The following is a 22,557-nucleotide window of genomic DNA, read 5'->3' on the forward strand; positions in this document are numbered from 1 at the left end:
GGAGTCGACAAGACTGAGTTCTGATTGGAGATTGGCCTCGAGAAAATAGAACCCGTTCTAAAATCTAGATTGGCCAAGAAATTGTGCCCAATATTGTGAAACGGAGATTGGGCTGGAAATTGGTGTGTGTCAGTGGGTCCACAATCCAATATCCAATGGATTGGCCAATAAATTGGGAAGTGTCATACGGGCTTCAGTCTTGTCGACTCCTAGGGCCGTATTCATAGTCGCGTCTTGATTGTTTACTTGAGACCGTCTTCATGAAGACCGCCTTATTGGTCACGGCGAGCTTATTTGGTTGCCGCTTTCATAGTCAACAAATAAGCTCGTCTTGACGAAGCTGGTCTTGATCAAGCTGGCCTTATTTGAAACAAGGCGAGCTTCGTCAAGCAAATGCTCAAGCAAATGCTCAAGCAAATGCTCAAGCAAATGCTTATTTGATCGACCAATCACCGACGACGTTACATTTGTTTACTTGACAACCAGCGCCGCACTACCGCGGTAAATTCGAGTGACTTTAATAACATTCACGGAAGCGCGATCACGGCATCCGCTTCTAATAAATATCGACATAATACTCCAATGGAAAGGAAAGTATCCCTGGATATACTTGCAAATGTAAAAAAAAGAAAATAAAAGAGGAGATATGGCAACACTTCGTCGAAAAGAAGATGTTTGGCGACAAATAACGCAGATGTAGCACACGTTGTCTGTCATAACGCGAGAGGTAGGTTAACATTTTATAATTTTACAGTATGGAATACCTGTGTGTTCATTTACTTTACCTGTAAAATGTGAGTGCACGAAAAGTCATTCATTTCAATGGCCTTTGCAGCAATAATATAAGAGGTAATTATCATGTTGCAGCGATCGGAGGCCTAATTCAAAACATGGTGGTCTAACATAAAACAAAAGGAGTGCATCGGCCAAGGAAAAGCAAAATCGTATGAAAACTGGCGAAGGCAGGCCACCTAAATCCCTGGTAATTGATGCAGAGGTACAAAATATTGTTCCGGATTTGATGGATAGAACCCCGATGCTTATTAATTCCAACATGCCTCCTGATGAAATTGCAGGTAAATATTTTGTGTTGCATAAATAGTTAGAAAATATGTCCATGAAAATTTATTCCTTAAAGAATGTGCATGCATACTTGCGGATTATATTTAAATTTAGATGTAAATAGAAGTGAAATAAAAATAAAGTATAGCTGAGACTTGAAATAGATAAACAAAATACGATTTTAAAATTATGAAGATTAAACAAACCGATGTAACTATAGGGCTTTCAGAAATATTTCATGTTATATTAGTGGCTTTTTATCACTGTCCCTCATAGTTGATTAACATGTATTCGGTATCCTTGGAATAATTAAACTGCAGATATTATGGCTATTGATGGTCAACCTTACATTGCTGTGCCAATTAAATTTTCATTTTTTTGGTAGCATTTTAATTATGAAAGTCATATCAACATTCTTTTAATGTAATTATTTTTTATTTTATAGAAAAAGCAGACCTCATATCACAAGAAATAGGTGAAAACATTGAAGTAATATCCACAGGTGAGGTATATGCTTAAGGGATGGGTATTAATGATGGATATACATGCTATTTATTTGTAGTTACATTTTAAATTCTATTTAAAAATTATTTTATGGCACCTCAAGTATGTTAATTGAAAGATATAAAATTTTATAGTTTCATACTTCTCCTTTTGCAAATGCACACAAGGCAAGAATCAATTAAGTATCATGTACTAGGTACTACTAACTACCATTATCAAGTATTTTATTGAATTAAAAAATATAAAATATAGCTAAATAAACTTCAATCAGTGTTTTAAGTAGGGAGAGATGTTAAACTTGTTTACATTATTAAATATAACAATTTATTTGCTTCATTTATTAATTGTAGATACAAATGAAGTGGAGGTGGGCATGCATTTATTTGCTTCATTTATTAATTGTAGATACAAATGAAGTGGAGGTGGGCATGCATGACACACAGTGTGGTGAGGCATCATTAGATCAAGGTGGGTGGATTGATTTTATCATACGTGAACATATATTTTAATTACACAGAACTTCTGTCAGCTGTGCAAAGCAGGCATTGTTTGGTACAATGGGTAAACCTTTAATTTTTTTATAATTTCACCCTACGACACCCTGACTGCAGCATTGATTGCCCTAAACATCATGTTTCATAATGGGTTCATTCCAGTGAGGAGATGGCTTTGATTAGATGTATATCAGAGAGAGAAATATAAAAAATGAGCTGTGAGCTTGTAAGACAAATACATAACCTTTAGGCTGGTGAAGTCAGTATCGAGGTTGGTGTCCATCAGCTCTTATTCATTAACCAAAGCACAATAAACAAACTAATGCACAATATTTCACTGAGGTACATGCATTATCTGTTAATGAATCCAAAATTAGGAATGGTTTTGTCGGTAATTACTTAAATACACATTTACAAATTTTAACTGCAAACAAGAATAAATTAATGATATAATTTATGCTTTTAAGGGATAATTCTTTTCTCACAAATTAATGGAAGATTTGATCAATTAATGCTTGTCGTATAGCAAAACCATCTCCTAAATGCAAGTCAGTGAATCAACTGTAACCACTTAATCTTCTCTATAATCATCTTCTACAAGAACATTATGGAATATTAGGCTCAAGTTGTGCAGCACAGCACAGGTTACAAAGACACTTGCTGACCAGAGAAGTTTTGTGGAAACACTCTTTGAAAGGCATGGAAACCTCTTCTTCCAAATGCCAAACACTCTTTCCACAAAGAAAAAATAAGGCTAGAGTTAGCAGCATTGCCAATATGACTCCAAATAAGATTCTAATCCATTTAACTTAAATATGATGTATTTAGAAGCGTTATGAAGTTATATTGGTTTCCTGTACTCGAGTACCTACTCTCTACAGGCATTCCAATTAAAGTGCAACATACTATCTGAGGTGATTCCAATGTAAAATCTACATTAAGTTACACTCCACCTACATTATGTGGTCTCAGGAAAAAAAACCAGGACTGTTCATTTCAATAATATTCCACACCTTGGACCAGCTTCTCCAACAGCCCCTGCTGTCAATATACATATTCAGGTGTTAAGAATTCAACTTCTGAATTCTTTCATTCAATCAGGTTCTTCATAAGGCAGCAAATAAATGCAATGAAAATTTGAATGATTAGGTTCACTCATTAGAATGAATGAAAAATAAAGCATTGAAAAACCACAGAAACAACACTATTACTATTATCATATCTATGGATACCTTAGTATTATAATTTTTTTGGAATTTAACTCAATGACTTCCGAAGTGCCTAAATAACTAATCTTTTTTTCATATCCTGATTTTAGAGGCCATGATGAGCTTTAAATGAAATTACCTCATCAGTTTTATATAAGAGATTAAAATGATAGTGTTTTTGTTGATCACAAGATTGATTCTCATAAAGTAGAATATGCAGTCTCCACCTGACATGCCACACAAGTAATAAATATAACCCTTAAGCCCGTATGACACTTGCCAATTTATTGGCCAATATATCGGCGCGCAATATTGGTTAAAATATTGGGCTTTAGGCATCGTATGACACGTACCAATATTTACACCAATATTGGCCGTTATAGTGTTCTGATACCCCACTAGAGAACGCCACATAACACAAAATGACAAAAGAGCATCTCAAGACGCAGATTGATTGCCAATGAGCTACAGAATGGGAGGTGGCATAATAATTGTAAATTTAATAACTATTTCGAGGGGCTGCAAAGATATTTTCGAATTGCTCGAAATTTCATTCGGGTGAGTTCCTTGAATGATGAGAGATAGGAAATATTGTGATCTCATAGGTGAGCCAAGATAACGTAGCGGCTCGTTTTGGCTGGAATATGTTCATCGAATAAACAGAGATTGTGTCATCAATTGGGACTTTCACCCGAAACTTTAGCGCTCAAATCATGAAAAATAGTTTAATAATTGTAATTTAAACAAAATATAGACGCAATCGAGGAGAATCACGACGTTTTTATTCATTAAATATCCGAAATGTTATTTCCGAATTACCCCCTTTAGACAGTTGATGTTTGTGAATTTATGTTCTCTCAAAGTACATATTAATTATTTGAGCTATTCCATGGATTGCTATGCTTCTTAAGTTTTTATATATGATATTAAAATTCCGAGGTGAAATGTTTTGCAAAGAGCTTCTAGATTTGGCCACTAGGAGTCGACAAGACTGAGTTCTGATTGGAGATTGGCCTCGAGAAAATAGAACCCGTTCTAAAATCTAGATTGGCCAAGAAATTGTGCCCAATATTGTGAAACGGAGATTGGGCTGGAAATTGGTGTGTGTCAGTGGGTCCACAATCCAATATCCAATGGATTGGCCAATAAATTGGGAAGTGTCATACGGGCTTTAGTGGTAGTTCCCTGATTATAAAACTGAGTAAATTTTCCTAAGTAAATAACTTTATTACAGCTCCTGCATCATCAAGAACAGAGGGAGGAAAAAAGCTTCGCTAAATCAGAGTTATCTTTGAAAAGAGGGTGCTATAGGAAACTAATGCAAAAGAATGAATTATGAATTTTTGTTGCTTCTTTCATCATCCCAGATGTGTTACTGTGTTGTGTGTCTCGTTGAATGTAACAATGTTTTATGTGTTACATTGATTGTATTGTGTTAGAATTATTTTTTTATGTACAACAGCAATTGTGTCATTGTGTTACATTGCTTCTAAAAATATAATAATATTAAATATTTGTAATTATATCAAAGATTTGAAGAATATCATTTTCATGAAAACCTCCTTCTCTGACAACTTTGCAGGAAAAAATGATTAAATGGGAGCCTGATATCATACCAAACCATTTCCTAGAAATCAGTTTGAATTTTAGTTTCAGTAAATTGCATTCAAAGAGCTCTTCTTTTATTGAATAGGTTTTCAACCTGTCGGTTATGACCACTTGTGATGTGGACTGACCCTTTCACAAGGGTTTTCGGAAACCGTCACGAAAAAATATTTAAAATTACAATGATAATAAATACAATAAAAGTAGCAATGAATACAATTCCATGCTTTTTATATGGAGGTCATGGCAGCAAGAAAAGTATTTTAGTATTATGGCCCTAGGTAGGTTAAGAACCACAGCCCTGATGGAACTTTATTGAACAATTAACCACAATTGATTCTATAACAAAAACAGAGAGTTAATACTCAGCACTGATTATGAAATATACTTAGGGGAACTACCGGTATTGGAGTAGGCCTACTCCAATATGTAAATTGACTTAAAAACAATCATATCTTATGCTTACATAATACTAATCGAGTATCACTCACATTTATGGTATAGTAATCCAAACACCAGAGGCAATACTTACTAGTTGGTTCTATTATACTCTAATTATAGAAATAAGTAGGGAGAAAAAAAGAGAATCAGCACACTTCAAGGTCACTTCCGCGTAGCAACTGCGAGGAGAGGCGTCTCGCTGCACAAGCCCCTCCCATCCCCTCCCCGCCACCAACATTCGAGCGGCATTACGTCATTTCAAAAACGTGAATTGCAATAACCAGTCGGCATTGCATCACCCTGTTGGTGTCCCTCGCACGTGTCTCCCCCACCCTTCGCATTTCCTGGAGACGCAATATCCCCCCGACATTGCATCACCCAACACGTGCGGTTGCAACGTGACTCCTCCCACTCCCGCATATAAATGACTCCCGAATGATTATTAGCTCATTCAACGTTACCATGGCCTCCAGAACTGTCGCTGAGCTGCAAAGAGATCCCGAAGCCTCCCTGGAGCACACCAATCTCCGGGTGGAGAAGCAGCCAGATCCGGATACTTACATCGTATACATCCCTCATCGAGGCAAAGATTTTGTGCTCTCGGTACCTTTTAAGGCAGTTTACTACTGTGTATTCCGGCACCAGAAGAAGACATTTGAAGTGGTCGGACGGAATGCGGTTTTCTCTGGCTTCGAGAATGAGAATGGGGTAGTGGAGAGATTTAATGTAACTACTCAGGAGGACATTACCGATCCGGAAAAGCGGTGCCTCGCGGAAAAGCAGCACCCAATCATCTGGTGTGATGTGTACGAATGCATCCGGCCTCGAGTCTACGCAAAAGGAGGAGGTGGAATGATTCAAAGTGATTGCATTGACGGTCCAAAACCTGTGTGTTATACAGACCATAGACAATCAAAAGTGGATTATGGTACCACAGAGGCTACGAAAGGTACCCGTCTGAGAGTGATAAAGTTTGTACTCAAAATTGAATATGATATGTATATTTATTGAGAATAAAAAATGTCTCAAAAGATTTTATGTTTTTTTATTAAATAATAACACAGGGTATAGGTTTACATTTTTTTATTTCAACAAATTTTATTTCGTATACACCAATCAGCCAGCTTAAAACAATTTTTTCTGGCACACTGTAGATTACCATCCATATGAATTTCAATTAAACATCCCTCATTTGTAGTTAATTTTTTTAACGAGGGACATCCATAAATTTCCAGATTAGCCTTACAAATTCCCTCAGGAAGAAGACTGGTTAAGAAAGACGCTTTTTGTGCACCCTTGGTGAATAGCAATTTGTAATGCTTTGTGTAGTTGTGCAGTATGCTCTCCAAATCATGATAATCTACGTCTCCAGAATATTCTTTCAAGCCATGATAGTTATTTCTCAGCCAGAATGACTCTTTTGTAGAAAGCAGTGTAACATGCCATCTGGATCAGCCGATTGTGAGTGGCTTACCCACTGGGGCCTGACTCAATTGCCTTGACCAGCCGTTGACCCATTCCACCGCCCCAGGACTACTGAGGCCACAGTAGTCCTACTTTGACAACGATTCCTCCCCCTCCCTTTCTCTTATGTAAGAGAGCGAACTGAGTACGTGCAGGAAGGAGGTCCGCCGGCCAGCCGTAAGTGCTGGGCAGGAGCTCCACCTAGGCCAGAGGCGAGTATACAAGGAACAGCTGTTCCCTGCGTGTAGGTAGGCGTGGAGGACTTCGGCACCGGCAATGAACGAGGCAGGTTGGGTACTGTGAGGTCCAACCACGCTTCCGCCGGTAATCGCACTGCAGGAAGTTCACCCGTATAGGCAGCATGCCGATCTCAATTACGGTAAGAGAACATACCCTCGCCTCCCTCTATCTACTGATTTTCACATTCCCGGGTTGAGCACTGGACTGAGACGGGTTTCTCTGATTTGATTCCAGGGTTTTTGTTCTGGGGTTTTAGTTTAAATTCCCTGATTTCCCGGATCTTGCATAAGTGGCACACGAATCCTCTCCTGTGCCTGTTGGACGAGCATGCTTATGCTCACCAAAGTCACGCTCCGCTGGAGTATTCTATTGGGACCAGACTGCGTTCTGCAGACGAACGCTAAAGAAAGCGGTACTGCCATTCAGTGGTTTAAATGTGCGAGGCATGCGTATGTGTTACTCTAAGTTTTCAAGATTTACTTATGAGTTCTTCTAATGTGTGGTGACTTTCAGATTGAACATTCATATGTTCATTAAGGCTATGCTCAATCGGAGCATACTGTGGAGATTTGCAAGCGTTCATTTGCTTGAACGTTACCAAGGCCATGTTGGCACAGTTGTCTATTGTTTTACATGTGTGTGTAGATCACATAAGTGACCTTATTTGTTAAGTATAATTAGAGAGTACGAATTATTAGTACGCCAAGTTTTGCTACGCTGTTAATGATATATATATGTTACGTAACTATTCTTTTGCTGAATATTTGTTAATTATTACTTTCACTGATTCATTTATTTTGATCTTCATTTGTTCAAGAATTGTAATAAACTTGTCGTATATTGTATGGAGCTTATTTTTCTTCTCACGCAACCCGGCTACTTCGGTGCGAGTTCATGGGACGACAATCGCGAGGTTGTCTGGCGCCCTATAAAAATTCCCCGTGAATGAGCACCCACCCCCTGAGTCTGCCGTGCAGCCGTGGCAATGGTAGGTAATCCCGAAGGGATTACGTCTTGGCAGCAGTCTCTGTGGCAATTTAAATAGCCACGTATTACAGCATTTGTTCTGTACAGCGATGATTGCCAACTCCTTAACGATGAAATTCCCATCGCTGTCTGTAAATCCTTGAAATTCGATAATGGCACTCATCGCGATGTATGTCCAACTTACAAGGTTTTTACGCCCAATGCCAGGGGTTGAACTTACATCAAGACCTTTTAACTTACAGAACTCTCATTCGTGCCAGAGGTTAAAAAGCCTTTCATTCACACACAGGCTATTCATCAGCCGAACCATACGTTATGAGTGCCATCTCTAATTCAAGACGTTCAAAATCACAATCCGTGATATTCTTTGCTAGTTTGGTGGCGAGAAAATGTCTCACTTTGTCACGACCATTCAACAGTCTCTGGAGGAAAAGATCTATCAGCTTGAAGAGTTTCACCAATGCAAACCACTCTTCTTGCTTTAAATTAAAGGTCTTTTTAATAACCAAATGCGTCTTCCCAAAGTAATTTGCATAAGACAAACAGGAAGTTAAAAAATGCTTTTCTCCTTTGTAAAAGAACAAATCCACGTCCTTTTCACAGTTCAAGATATTTTTCCACTCGCTTTGTGAAACAATTACACTTTTTTTTCCAACTTGATTAAATTGCACGACTGATTCAAAGTCACTGCTAGGATCGTATCCAATACACACACTCTTTGTTTTTGCACTGTTCAAGTAGTACACAGTTTGAAGTACTAAATTCTTAAAGTTGTGGAATGAAGTAGGAATGGGATGTTCAGCGGGTCTCTTTCTCTTCACCGGTGGACGATGTAGATCCGAGGTCTCCGATGTCTGCATGACGACTGATGTATGGTGACGTTATTGTCCTTATTTAGAGGTTGATGACGGAAGAGGGGTGGGGGAACATTCATCAGAACATGGATCGACTTCCGCCTTTAGACGGTTGTACTGAAACCATTGCGCTAATGAATGTGCATCTCTCAATGCACAGGTACTATTGCGCAATTTGTGACAAGGATTGAGGCAGGTAAAGGCAAGAAAGGAACATTTTTCGGGAGGGGGACAGTTTAACTCTTTTTCGAGAGAGATGAAAGTGCGCCCCGTGAGATCGGTCAGGAACTCACACTCTGCTTCGCTGAATGCGTAGAGAGCGGTTGCACCATCAGTCATAGCTTCCAGGGTAGATGAAAGTTCGGCGTGAGAAATGAATCCCTCGTTGAAGGAAGTCTCATCTCGTTGTAGGGGGTCTGGGAAACGCAGCTTCTTTCCTCCAGCGGTGAGCTTCCCATGTTTCTTGAAACTTCCCCAAAATAGACGATTTGAATCAACGTCGACGGCTGCAAGCTCCGTCACCCCGCCTTGGCTATAAGTCACAGATACCACGATCTGCATTCTGCGACAGACTCTTCTCAAATAATCAACTCCTCCTCCTGCTCATCATATTTATTCGGGAACAGCACCGCTGAGCTCTGGGATGACATTTGGCCCGCCTCTTTCGCTTGAAGGTCTGATGAAACAGCTTCAGAGCTCGGCAGTCGTTGAGATGAGGGATGGTGTGATGAAAGTGTGTGAGGAAATTGTGTAGTGTTTCACCTAATGATTTACTAGCGGTATAGAGGCAGCAGTATTCACCGCAAATATCCGATCGAAAGCTTTGAATTTGAACGCGGTTGCGAGTGACTGAGAATGGCTTTAAATTTTTTTTTATATTTAAGACAAAAGGAGGTAAACCGTACGAATCGAAATACTCGGCCAAGTGATTGTGTAAATAGACTGCAACCCAGTGCGAACCTGGTAATTTAGATGGATCTAAATTTATTATGTAAACCCCATTTTGTGGCGATTTTGGTAACCTATCAGATGCGTAAACTCCGCGAAATATACTGAGTGGTCTTAGTAACCTGTTAATTTGAATCCCATCCATGACTAAAAGTTTGTGATAATGTTTCTGTTTTTATCAATTTCTAATGTTGCATCATACTCTGAGAAAAGTAAACAAGTAACCGTTCTCGATAATTCGTTTTCAAATCTCGCCTCTATTCTCACAACCCCTCTATCACCTAGACTTATATAATCCTCATTACCCGAATCATCGGGTGTAAGATCGAAGACTAACATAAAATAACCGTGTCCAAACATGTCGTAAGTGATTTGATTACCTCTATTGTAATGCTTAATCCCACTACCTGAGAATATCGTGTCATATGCTCGTGCCCAATACTTTTTACTTGAAAAATTACATTGTAATCCTTCGGATGGAATTTGCACACCGTTCACAAAGAGTGAAAAATTCTCGAGCGAATAGTGAGAGAGAGCAAGTGGATTCTTATTCAAACTTCCCGCATATGCTTCATTATCAACCATTGCAAAAATAATTGTATTCGGTATTCGTCCCACGATCGCATTGTCGAGGCTCAAAGTTCGTCCACCAGGAGGAACAGTAAAAGTTTTCAGTTCCGTGCGTTTGTAGTGATATTTAGCGTTGTTGTTTTCCAGGATTTTATTATGTGCAACTAAAATGGATGGGTTAATATCGAAATGTTGAACGTATAAAGTTGCGTCTAAAATTTTCAATAGTCCATCGTCACTCCCTCCCATAAGATAGAAAGCATGATTTGATAGCAATAGTCTTATACCGATATCTACTCGATCCATCATTAACTGCATCTGGTTGAAAACATCTACGTGCAGTTTACCATACAACTCGACCTCTGCACTGTTCTTAAACCAGCCCTTGCGCCTTGTATAACCGGAATTTGATGCATCTGTCATGTTAATATCGTCTCCCGAGTCCAACTCCCACCCCACATTTCGTAAATGTGTTTTGCTTGCGTCTGTACCATAGTTTAACACATTTTCCAAGTAGCTTCTATAATGGTAATTATCCTCTGATGGTGTGACCAACGTCCCATTGAAATAAACGTTACACTGCTCGAAGAGAGAGTGCAGAATATTGTTTACTACCCCCGGTTGATTGGTAGCGGATTCATTGTAATCAGTCCCGTCTTTTTTACAAAGTTTCACTCTAAGTCTAAGATATATGCTATTCAAATCCTTGTACGCATCCCCAGAGTCTTTGATCAGGAATTCTATAACCGATCGATTATCTAGCGAAGATATGGGTTTGTAGGACACGAGTCTTTTTGCTAAGATGTTAGTTTGCACCGGTGGATTGGGCTGGAACAAATCCAACGAAGATAGCATATGCTCTGCCATTATCGCGAAAAAATATCTCCTCCAACGACCTTCTTTCCTCTTCGACTTCTGATTGACTGTCGGTTTTTGTTTACGCAACTTGGTTTTATTTTATTTAACCTAGGACGATTCACGATCCTCAACCCTCCTCCAGACATGCCTTTTATCTTTTCCTCAGCCTTGCGTTTCAAGTTCTGACCCGCATCGTTTATTCTACTGCGTAGTATCTCTTTAACCGGTTTTGTACCAAGGTCTCCAAGAGCTGCTGCTCCAGCGCTCGCGGCCTCCTTACCAACAGTCTTAAGCCCACCAAATAGCAAAGGTTTTGCAAATCGCCACAGACCAGCGAGAAAACTCCCGATACCCCGCCCTTTTTGTACACTATAAGAAGCCCTATACAAGGGTCCTATCTCTCCTCCCACTGTTTTGAATAATAACTATAATATCGATCCATCACCGGCGCCATCTCTCCGTAAAATGATGTGTTAAAGTCAATCAGTTCTTTTTTATAAAGTGTAGCACAAATATCGAGCTTTGCTCCCCACTATGAAAAGAAATTGCTTCACCGAGTTTATCTGCAAAAAGAATTTCAACACTCTCGATATTGTTTTTCTCGACGGGGTAGTAATAAATCGGATTGAAAGTTTGATATTCACCAATTTTGACATTTATGATGCGGATGCATCGACTCAAAGTGTCACCCACCAACTGCGGTTTTATTATATCTGTGTAAACGTAAACATTTTTTGAGGAGGTTGCAATGCTTCTTTTTCCTCTTTTTCCTTTGTCTTCTTTAGTGTTAATCTCTACCCTGGCATCATCGATGATTTCAGCTAACTCATCATCTGTCAACGTTGAATCTTTAAATGATAATCTAATAAGAACAGCCGATAATAATGATAGGTCATTTTTTATCTTTTCCTTGCCTTTTCCACTAAAGCCTGACAAAGTTCTATTGAATAAGTTAGCAAACGTATCATACGTTCCCGGAGACAACGAGTATTTTACTCCGCTCGCAAAAATTTGCGCAGACCGTGGTAATATGCGTTCATCAACTCCAACCTGGTTAATCCTTACACTCAGTTTATCAATATAACGCATTACTTCATTTGAAATGTACGTTTGTTTTTGTGTACTGGAGGTAATATATGGTTTTGCAAATGCCGCCGCAATACTGTCATAAGTACCAATGGGAATTTTAAAGTATGAATCATCTAAAAGTTTCACATTTATAACTTCTTTATCCCCTCGAACTAATCCCTCTTCAGTCCGGGTCCTATTATCCTTAGGAGGCAATTCGTCTGCTACGCGAGGGGCTGGAGTAAAGTTTTCGATAACAGCTGGTGTGTCTTCGGAAACTTTTTTTTACCTCAAAAGAAGGAATCGAAATCTCAGCTAGACCGACATACCACTCGTTATTTTCTAAATCGATGCGATGACTCAACTTTGTACGATAATGAGCGATTGTATTTCTTGGGAAAAAATCCCTCGAGCTATCGCTGGGTAGTGTAAGATAAAATTCGTTCATATTTTACGTACGGAAGAAGCTGAAATCCACGAGTTAAAAGACGGTGGGTATCCGTCCCACTTGATAAAATACTCCAAATTAGGACCACTCCCCCGACGTCTCAATATTTTCTCGATCCTGTACTCCGTGTCAGGAGACACGTTAACTTTGACTAATTCTTCCGCATAGAAACTACCCTTTATATCCTCCCCGTTCAAATCATTCAATTTATAGGTTGGTATTAGTTTCATTCGATCAATGTTTGTAACTTGAAATATTTCCTTGGTATAATTTGGTGTGTATCCTTTGGTGAATGGAATCCTCTCTTTACTAATCCTCACATAATCACCTGTATTAAATTTTGCATCCGTCTTCTTTAAGCTTTTTCTCCGACTAGCAATGATAAATGCATTTTTAGCATTCACTTGAGAGGGAGCGATCCTAATGCTAGAATGCGTACTATGGTTATAAGAACTGATGAGTTTTGGAAGCACATTGATATATTTGTAAGTTGCGTATTTTGTAAAATATTTATACATTTTTGTCTTGAGAGTTCGATTAAAGCGTTCCACGAGGCTAGCTTTAATTTCTGGATTATTTCTAGTGTAAAAATTTACACCTTGATTCGAGAGAAAACTTTTAAACTTGCTATTATCAAATTCCCCTCCCTTATCGCTCTGAATTTTCAATGGTTTGCGCTCGCGAAATATGACCTTAAATGCTTCTATAATTTCCTCTGGTCTTTTTGACTTGAGAGGATTAGCCCACGCATAACGGGAAAATATGTCTATTACGGTTAAAATGTAACAGAACCCATTGTTGTATTTTTTCAAACTTCTCAAATCATTTAAATCACATTGCCAACACTCATCTATATAGTTTACTTCGTAACGGTTTCTAACAAACTTTTTTCTCGCCGGCTTGTGACGCGTGTACGCTTCTTGAGATTCCAACCACTCGCGAATTGTTTTTATCGGGATTCCAGTCGCTTTATTTAATTTTTTATCTGTGGAAAAACCAGCAGGATGTGCGGGATTGTTGTACACGCTAGCTATTACGTCGTGTCCCACTCTGCCCCGAACATTTTTGGTACCCTTTTTCGCTTGCTTCGCCTTGGAATTGCTCTCGGAGATGTCCATCGCTTCTTTGGGGATGTACTTTGCTCCCTTGGAGGTGTGCTTGGCTCTCTTGGAGTTGCTATTATCCGCTTCATTTTTCTCGAAGGAGAATCGCTTTCGATTTGTTCCTTTATTCGTGCCCATGTCGAATCTAACTCTGAATTTGTCCTCTTAATTTCGGCTAACCGCCTTCTCATTGCATCACTCTCCTCAACCAGTCGTGTTGGTGGTGAGTGTTTCACTATTGGAACGTGTACGGGAGATTTAAAGTCTGAGACTGAGTCAAGATACTTATCGAGTATTCTTTTATACAAATGCCACTTGTCAATATCCTTGAGCCCTTTACTTGCTAACACAAGTTTCATTTCTTTATCCAATTTACTCAACCTAGCCTTCGCATGACTTCGATCAAAGACTTCGGGACTCACTACGAGCATTTTCTGCAAACTCATTTTCCTAACAGGCTCCCGAGCACACCGCTTAAAATCGAACCAAGTAGTAATGGCAAAAAGCCACCTTTTTGCACGAGAAGCGCACGTTTTCTTTTTACACTCGTCCTCCGTTCAGCCAACTTTCTCAGTGTGTTACGATGCTTGGCCAATTTTCGTTTCAATCGCTCATCAATCTTATGATTTCCGTTTAGAGTATTCAGACAATAATCGCAAATTGTTTTAATCAACTCCTCGTCCGAGCTATTCAATATAGCAGTACGTAGTTTAGGCTTTGCAGATTTTAGGACGCGGAGCAAGTGTTTATTGTTCTTCAATCCATTCATCGCGTTGGGGCATGTAAATGACAGTAGGAAAAATTTTGGTTCTGAAGCGGAATCTTTCGTCCGTGTCCTGTACGAGATCCAAAACTAAATAACCAAATGGTTTTTGTGTAACCTGTTTATATACCCTCTCCAATTCCCCCGATTTTTCCGGATAGACCTGCCTGGCCAAATGACCAAATTGTAACTTATCTCTGGGGTTTTTGAACGCAACAATATACTTTGAATTCAATGATATATTTCTCGATTGCGGGCTCTGATAGAAAATATTCTGCGTGATTAAAAACACCGAAATGTTAAAATGATGGCTACCTCTGGTGAATAATCTGCACACATCTTTGCTGTAGGCTCCCTCGCTCATTAAATCATCTATAACATACAAAGTGGGAACACCACCAAATTCTTCGAAAGGTGGTATTTCGGAGTAAAACTAAACTGGTATTCTTATGTCAGGCTCACTTCCTGGGGCACAGCACCAAACCACTTGCTCTATAGGAGTATCTACCATATACCCCACTTTTTCCAAAAACTGCGTGACAAATGTGGTTTTTCCACAACCTGACGGACCCGCGCAGATGCATGTAAAAGGATGTTTCCAGGCTAACGTCATGATTAACACTGGAATAATGATTACGAGGGAACTAGTTTTTATCAATTTCAATCGTTACCGAATGCCTCATTATGTGTTCGTTTTCGAGGTATTTTATAATGCCCCCAAGCAAGGGTATTCATACCATCTTCGCAAATGTATCGCTTGTCATCGAACGCATTAAGTGTTACTTAATTCATTCTCATAGTGTATAGTTCATGATTTCTGCTTCGAATTACCGTCATTTTTCGGAACTCTGTCGAGTTCTCGCGGAGACAATGCACGTATTTTTCAAATTTTAGGCATTTTTCTTTCACGGATTTAGTTATTCCCTTTGCTTTTTTTTGTCTCTTTCCCTGTTTCCATCTTGAACGAATACAATTTACTACGTAAACCTACGAAATGTGTCATAATTTTACCATCACATTCGTCCTTAAATTTACCGATTACTTTCTTGTTTTTTTCGGAAAAGCAGGGGTGATTTTTTGGATAATTGGAAGTATCAAACACGTCCATGTTTTTTAGCATATCTTCGTAAATATCATCTGTTTTTATACAATACATGAGGCTATCCGTGTCTGTGTATGCAAGTGATAATCTTTCACCGTATTTTGGAAGCATTGTTCGGTAATGAAAATCATACATTAATGTTTTACTTAGATCCAACACACTGAAACCTATATAAATTGGCTTCGTCATTTTAATGATGGCCTTCCGCATGTGAACGGCGACTAGAGACTCGGTATATATCGTTCTATCGAGAAAAGTGGATTTATTGATCAATTTCTGCATCCTTTTTTCAGAGGTCACAAGTTCAAGGTTAATTCGCTTCCTAACATTCTCCATTGTCTTTCCAAATACGGCGTTATTCATAAGTTTATAGAAATCCTTCTCAAACTCGTTTTTGGCAACTTTTCGATGGTTAGTGTTCAAGTCGATATATGGCTTTAACCACTGAGACTGACTGAACTCGATGACTCGATGTACCTTTTGGAGTCTTAGACCTAGAGAAAGAGCCTGCTTCAAATTTACGTAATGTATTACATATTTTGTTTTATTTTCGAGTGTTGTTAGCAACTTGGCATGTTTACCATTAGGTGGAACTTTATTTTCTGAGCAAAGTGGAAAATCTGAATGCTTATCGTGAAGGTTTCGCGGATAGTCGAGGTCAACCTCAAGAATATATCCCGTTTCACTGAAATCTGAAATATTGTTTACGTCTAGGTTTCGAATTTCATCAGGTGAAAGCCATTTGAAATTTGAACATGGGAGTGGTCTTGAGAGAGCCCAGCCATACAAATTATTTGCGTCCAAATATGTCAAGTAGTTAGTTTCTTTTTTAGTATCATGAACCTCCATGTATTTATTGTTAGCTTCACAATATCGCTTGCAGCATTGAGATATTCCTCCTCGAATACCTTTCTCTATCATCAGTAACATATCGTAGTCTGTTAAAAGCTCAAGCTCAATACGAGTATGTTTTAGCATTGCGTCAAAAGTCAATCCCGGAGCGGTATAGTACCACGCAGGATCGAGTTTGTACGCGCTAAAACACACGTCACGAAAGTTCTCAAAAACATCAGCGAGAAGAGTGACGTCACTTTTTAGATAAACATCGCTGTAATCGCCCAAAGTGTTGCAGTTGAAAGCTTCCCAAACACTACATGCATGCGCATAGTCAGTGTCAGAAATTCCGTCATCTGTTAGACGATTGTAAAATTTTTTCTTTCCCGGGAGCAAGGTTTCATCGAGTTTATTCAACGAATCTGTGTAATCATAGGGATAAACCCCCTTTCGTGTAACTAGTCGTGTCTTATCACCAAATATTTCTGTAGTATTTTTAAATTCAGTTAGGTTCGAGACTAGTGACGCTAATGAGGTGGACATGAATCGACAAGTATCAATAAATCGTACAACAAAATTGTTTTCAACTGATTTTGCAAAAGAAATGTACTTTTCTTCCGTGTTTGCTATTACAAATATTTGTCTTTCATCGTAATCTAATTCACGAACAATGAAATGACCATCATACGCGGACAGGTTATGAATGAAAACGGGGAGAAATTAAGGCATCTTGTACTGAACATTGCAAAAGGAATGAGCTGGGCCTCGATACTGCCCCGTCAGGTGATCGTGATCTCTAACCCTATCGGTACCCAACTCATTTTCGCAAATATGGCACGTCGATGCGTTTTGGAAAGCGCTCTCTTTTTCCTCGGTGAGTGGAGTCATCGGAATAGGGTTCTTGTAAATTTTGAAAACCTTCTGGGCCTCCTGTTTCATGCACTCAATAAAAGCCCGTGCTGCATTAGGTCCTCGATACAATACTGGATCCTCACATCCGTCTGGTGTTTTTAGCATGTAACAAAAACTAAATGGTACGTGTTTCTGAGTAGCATCTGTAAATGATGTCCGAGAAGAAGGCTCACATGTACTGATGTTTTTTAGAAGACATTCAAAATCGGCATATATCACGTAAGGTACACGTAAAGTGCGATTAATGTTGGTAAACTTCAATAATTTATTGTCGTCGTCTGGCATTACGATTTTACTGGGTTCACCTGTGCCCCTACATAGCTCTTTGTGAGCCTTGAGTTTTGATTCGTCATGATAGTGAGTAAAGCAACGTTTGCAAATGAATATAGGATTATTATTTCTTGTTAATTGAGTTTTAATCAGCCTATTTAAGTTCTTAATCCAACAATAGTGAGCAGTATTCTCGTTAGTTATGTAAAGTAAGTCTCTATGATCCTCGAGCTCATCATCTACAATTTTTAAAGGATAAACGTTATTTTTGTCATCCAATCCAAACACATTGATTGAAATGTTATTGGCGCGTTCGAATTTAGGGATTTCATTCAGTCGGGCGGGGTAAGTGATGCAATCCCAGTCGTAGGCGTCATAAAACTCGTTCGTGTTGTACAAGGTAACACGCTGAGGGTTTGTAGCGATATTCTTTGCCCAAATTGAATACTTGAAGCAGAAATGGTCGTTGTTTCTAACGTTAATCACAGAAAGGGTATTTTTAATTTTTGCTGGGAGTGGGATGAAACTAGAGCCTCTTAACGGCTTATATTTGTTAATACGTAATTCCATCCCAATCACACGATTTAATGTCCAACCTGATCCTTTAGCCTGAAATTCGGATTTTTCCTTCAGTAATTTTGAGAAGGTTTCGTCGACAACTTCTCCAATTTTATCTACTAAGAATAGGCGTCGATTGTTAGTTTTAAAATAAGCATCCATTTCCTCTCTCTCGCCCTTTTGAAATTTACAAATAAGAACAAGATTAAATTTGATGGAATTGTTCTGAATCACAGAATCCAGTAATTTTGCTATTGTACGCGTCTTGATATCATCTAAAAAGGAAACTACATCAAGAGTACCGTCCTCCTCCTCTGGGGTAATCCAAAACGTCTTTAGCCGCGAACCAATAGCCGACTGAATTTCATTAAACCCTCTACTAACTTGTTCATTAATTTTCATCCGGTGGGCGTTAGTGTTCTCATGAGGCATAGCCTCATTAATGTTGTAAAATATTTCACAATAAGAGCAAAATTTTCTACCCTTTTCCTTATCTAACGATTCTGTCATTTTGTTGTAAGTTTCCATATCATCTACCGTTTCGTTATAAAATATAATGCGTTCATTGATCCCCTTGAGCGCTGATTCTAGCTCATGTGAGGTCACATAACGCCCGGCATTAAAATTGTTAAGTATGGTGGATATGAAGGATGACATGTTTGATGATTCAGTATCCTGTATGAAGAGGAGAGATAAACTTAATTAATTGGGGATACAAGTGTTCTCGTCAAAAGTCCGATATCAAATGAAATACCTGCATAAAATAGTTAAGTTATATATATGAAACATGGATAAATATAATTAAAATGTACATGATAAAGAGTTTTGGAAGGCATACCGGTAACAACTAGTTCGTTTAGCTGTTGGAATCAAAATTAATTGAATCATGCAAATGTAAGTAAATGCTTTTTTCGGCACGTGGATTAAAACATTTTTTCAGTTATTGGATTGTATTTAGCTATCAATTTAGCTTGTTTCCTGTAATAAATATATATAATCTAACACTCTAATTAGATGTACCTAAGTATCCTGACCCTGAATCATTCAGGGTTTCATTAAGTTTTGATAATAATTTATAAAGGTAATATAATTAATCTAATATCCTGTTTGTACCGTATTTTTATGACTTTAACTAAGAAAGGTATTAAAGGTTAAATATGCTTCACCAGACAAGAGAGAATTCTAAGTCCAAATCTAATTTTTAGGTTAATTTTTGAGGGGCTTCCGGAGAAAATTTGAAAAAACAAATTATTAAGTCATATATAACGTTGAAGGAGCAACCATTTTCGTCAGAAACTTTGAATTGTTAACTCCTATAATAAGGGATATACCCCTGACCCTGACCTCATGAGGGTGTGAAAATTTTTGATTAATATATTTGAAGCGTAGTTAAATCTTATCACCTATACCGTTTACAGTTTGCATTTATCACTTCAAATAAAAAAGATATTAAAAGATTTATGTTCCCAAAGACAAGAGAATTTTTTTGTCCCCTCTTAACTTGAAACAGATTTTTGGACACTTTGGGGGGTAACTATGAAAAATCAATCGGTGCTTCGTGTATAGAGTTGAAAGATGAACAAGTTTTCTAATAACTCTTAAAACCCTAATACGGAAAATAAGGGTACTTGAGTACCCTGAATCGGAACCCTTAAGGGTCGCAGAAATTTTGATTGTTATATTTGAAGGGTAGTTAAATCTTATCTCATTCACCGTTTAGTTTGCATTTATCACTTCAAATAAGAAAGATATTAAAAGATTTATATTTTCCACAAGACGAGAGAAATTTTCTAAGTCCCCTCTTAACTTGAAACAGATTTTTGGACACTTTGGGGGGTAACTATGAAAAATCAATCGGTGCTTCGTGTATAGAGTTGAAAGATGAACAAGTTTTCTAATAACTCTTAAAACCCTAATACGGAAAATAAGGGTACTTGAGTACCCTGAATCGGAACCCTTAAGGGTCGCAGAAATTTTGATTGTTATATTTGAAGGGTAGTTAAATCTTATCTCATTCACCGTTTACAGTTTGCATTTATCACTTCAAATAAGAAAGATATTAAAAGATTTATATTTTCCACAAGACGAGAGAAATTTTCTAAGTCCCCTCTTAACTTGAAACCGATTTTTTGACACTTTGGGGGGTAATTATGAAAAAATCAACCGGTGCTTCGTGTATAAAGTTGAAAGATGAACAACTTTTCTAATAACTTCTAAAACCCTAAAATGGAAAATAAGGGTACTTGAGTACCCTGAATCGAAACCCTTAATGGTCGCAGAGAATTTGATTGCTGCATCTTATGTGCATTGAAAAACAAAGAAACTTTTTAATTTAAACTATACCCAAATTCCTTCAAATAACGGAGTTATTAAAGATTTTCTTACAAAGCTACCTGCTACTAACCTATATTCTCCTAATACCATCACTCATAAATTGGCCCACCAAATCTAAACTACTTGCTTTGTCAAAATTTTTTCAACGGTATTGTTTCTATACTAACCCCCCCGAATTTTTTAGGTGAAAATGACAGTACTTGGACCAGAATTTTCCCGTACCCTAAATACCCTGAAAAGGGTTTTTACGAGAAAAATATTACGGATGAATGCTAATTGTGTGAAAGTCATTCGTAAGGATTTTTGAGGCTCTCTGATCAGTATTATCGGATTTAATGACCTTTCATTTCTATGGACTTATTATAAATATAACCAAAATAATATGGAATCAGAATGACACTCACCAATTCACTGTCTGAGGTGGTCCTCCCGATTTCTGACGACTTCTTATATCGACGATAGCTATTAGGAAGGTCCTCGAAATTTTGGCTGACTTCTTTAGGTGAAGATCACTGTGCTGGCTGCTTGAAGCAAGAGAATGAGTCCGCTCCGATTTGGTGAGGCTTATATATCCATGAAAATGAGGGGTGGGGGGTTGCGAAAGCCATGTCACGTTGCAGCCGCACGTGTTGGATGATGCAATTTCAGGCGGATATTGCGTCTCCAGAACACGAAAAAGAGGGGTGGGGTTGCGTCATATTCTTTGCGAAAGCCAGGTCACGTTGCAGCCGCACGTGTTGGGTGATGCAATGTCGGGGGGATATTGCGTCTCCAGGAAATGCGAAGGGTGGGGGAGACACGTGCGCGGGACACCAACAGGGTGATGCAATGCCGACTGGTTATTGCAATTCACGTTTTTGAAATGACGTAATGTCGCTCGAATGTTGGTGGCGGGGAGGGGATGGGAGGGGCTTGTGCAGCGAGACGCCTCTCCTCGCAGTTGCTACGCGGAAGTGACCTTGAAGTGTGCTGATTCTCTTTTTTCTCCCTACTGAAATATGTTCATTATTGAGAGCATAGTTTTCAAAATTGGCATTTAAGTGATAGTGGGTGAAAAGAAAGGTAAAATTTTACAAGAGGATGCAAACATGGCAAATTTGTTAAACTAAAGACCCCATACTGGTAGCATGACATGAAGAGATTGTACTATTAGCTCAAATAGGTAATGTAACTGTACCTTCTCTATGTTGGCAAGGGAAGTAAGTATCGGCAGGGATAATCCGTTTATCGTCACTTACTCTATCACTTGTACTCAATAGATGTGCTATACAAGGTACTCTTATAGGCTCTCTTAAATTAGACAGCAGCAAAAAGCAAACACATATTAAAAGCTTAGGGCAATCTCAAGCTGTAGCTTAATTTGATATTCGAACAGCATTTTTATAAAATTGTCACCTGTTTAGAGCACAAAATATTTCATCACAATACAGCTAAAATACCACAACTTATACACTGCCACAATGGTCCCATCGAAGACTGTTTTACAGCAGTCTTCAAAGCAGCAGCTATTAACTTTATTTCAAAATGTATGCCTATTTCATTCTAATTGCACTCTCGAAGATCCATAAAATACATGTTGGTAGGAACAGACATGCATTCCACTAATTGGAGAAGTTAGAAATAACTCGAAGAACAGGAATTACACAGTGCAACTTAAGGATATATTTCTTTTCAAAAGGAACAAAATATTTCATAACTGATTGACAAGCACTCCAGTACAATGACTGTTTTAAACGTTAGGTACTCTCTGAAGAGTATATTACTGTCATGAATAATCAGATACGCATAATGACAAGGTTAATAATGTGTAAAACAATTAAAATGGAACAATTTATGCCACAAAAGGTTTGCACAGTAGCACAATCGCGAACTGTACGTAACGGTATGTTACTCGCACTTACAGACACCACTTTATCTATGAAATATTTCA

The sequence above is a fragment of the Ischnura elegans genome, chromosome 9, assembly GCF_921293095.1.
Source record: "Ischnura elegans chromosome 9, ioIscEleg1.1, whole genome shotgun sequence".
NCBI lineage: Eukaryota > Metazoa > Arthropoda > Insecta > Odonata > Coenagrionidae > Ischnura > Ischnura elegans.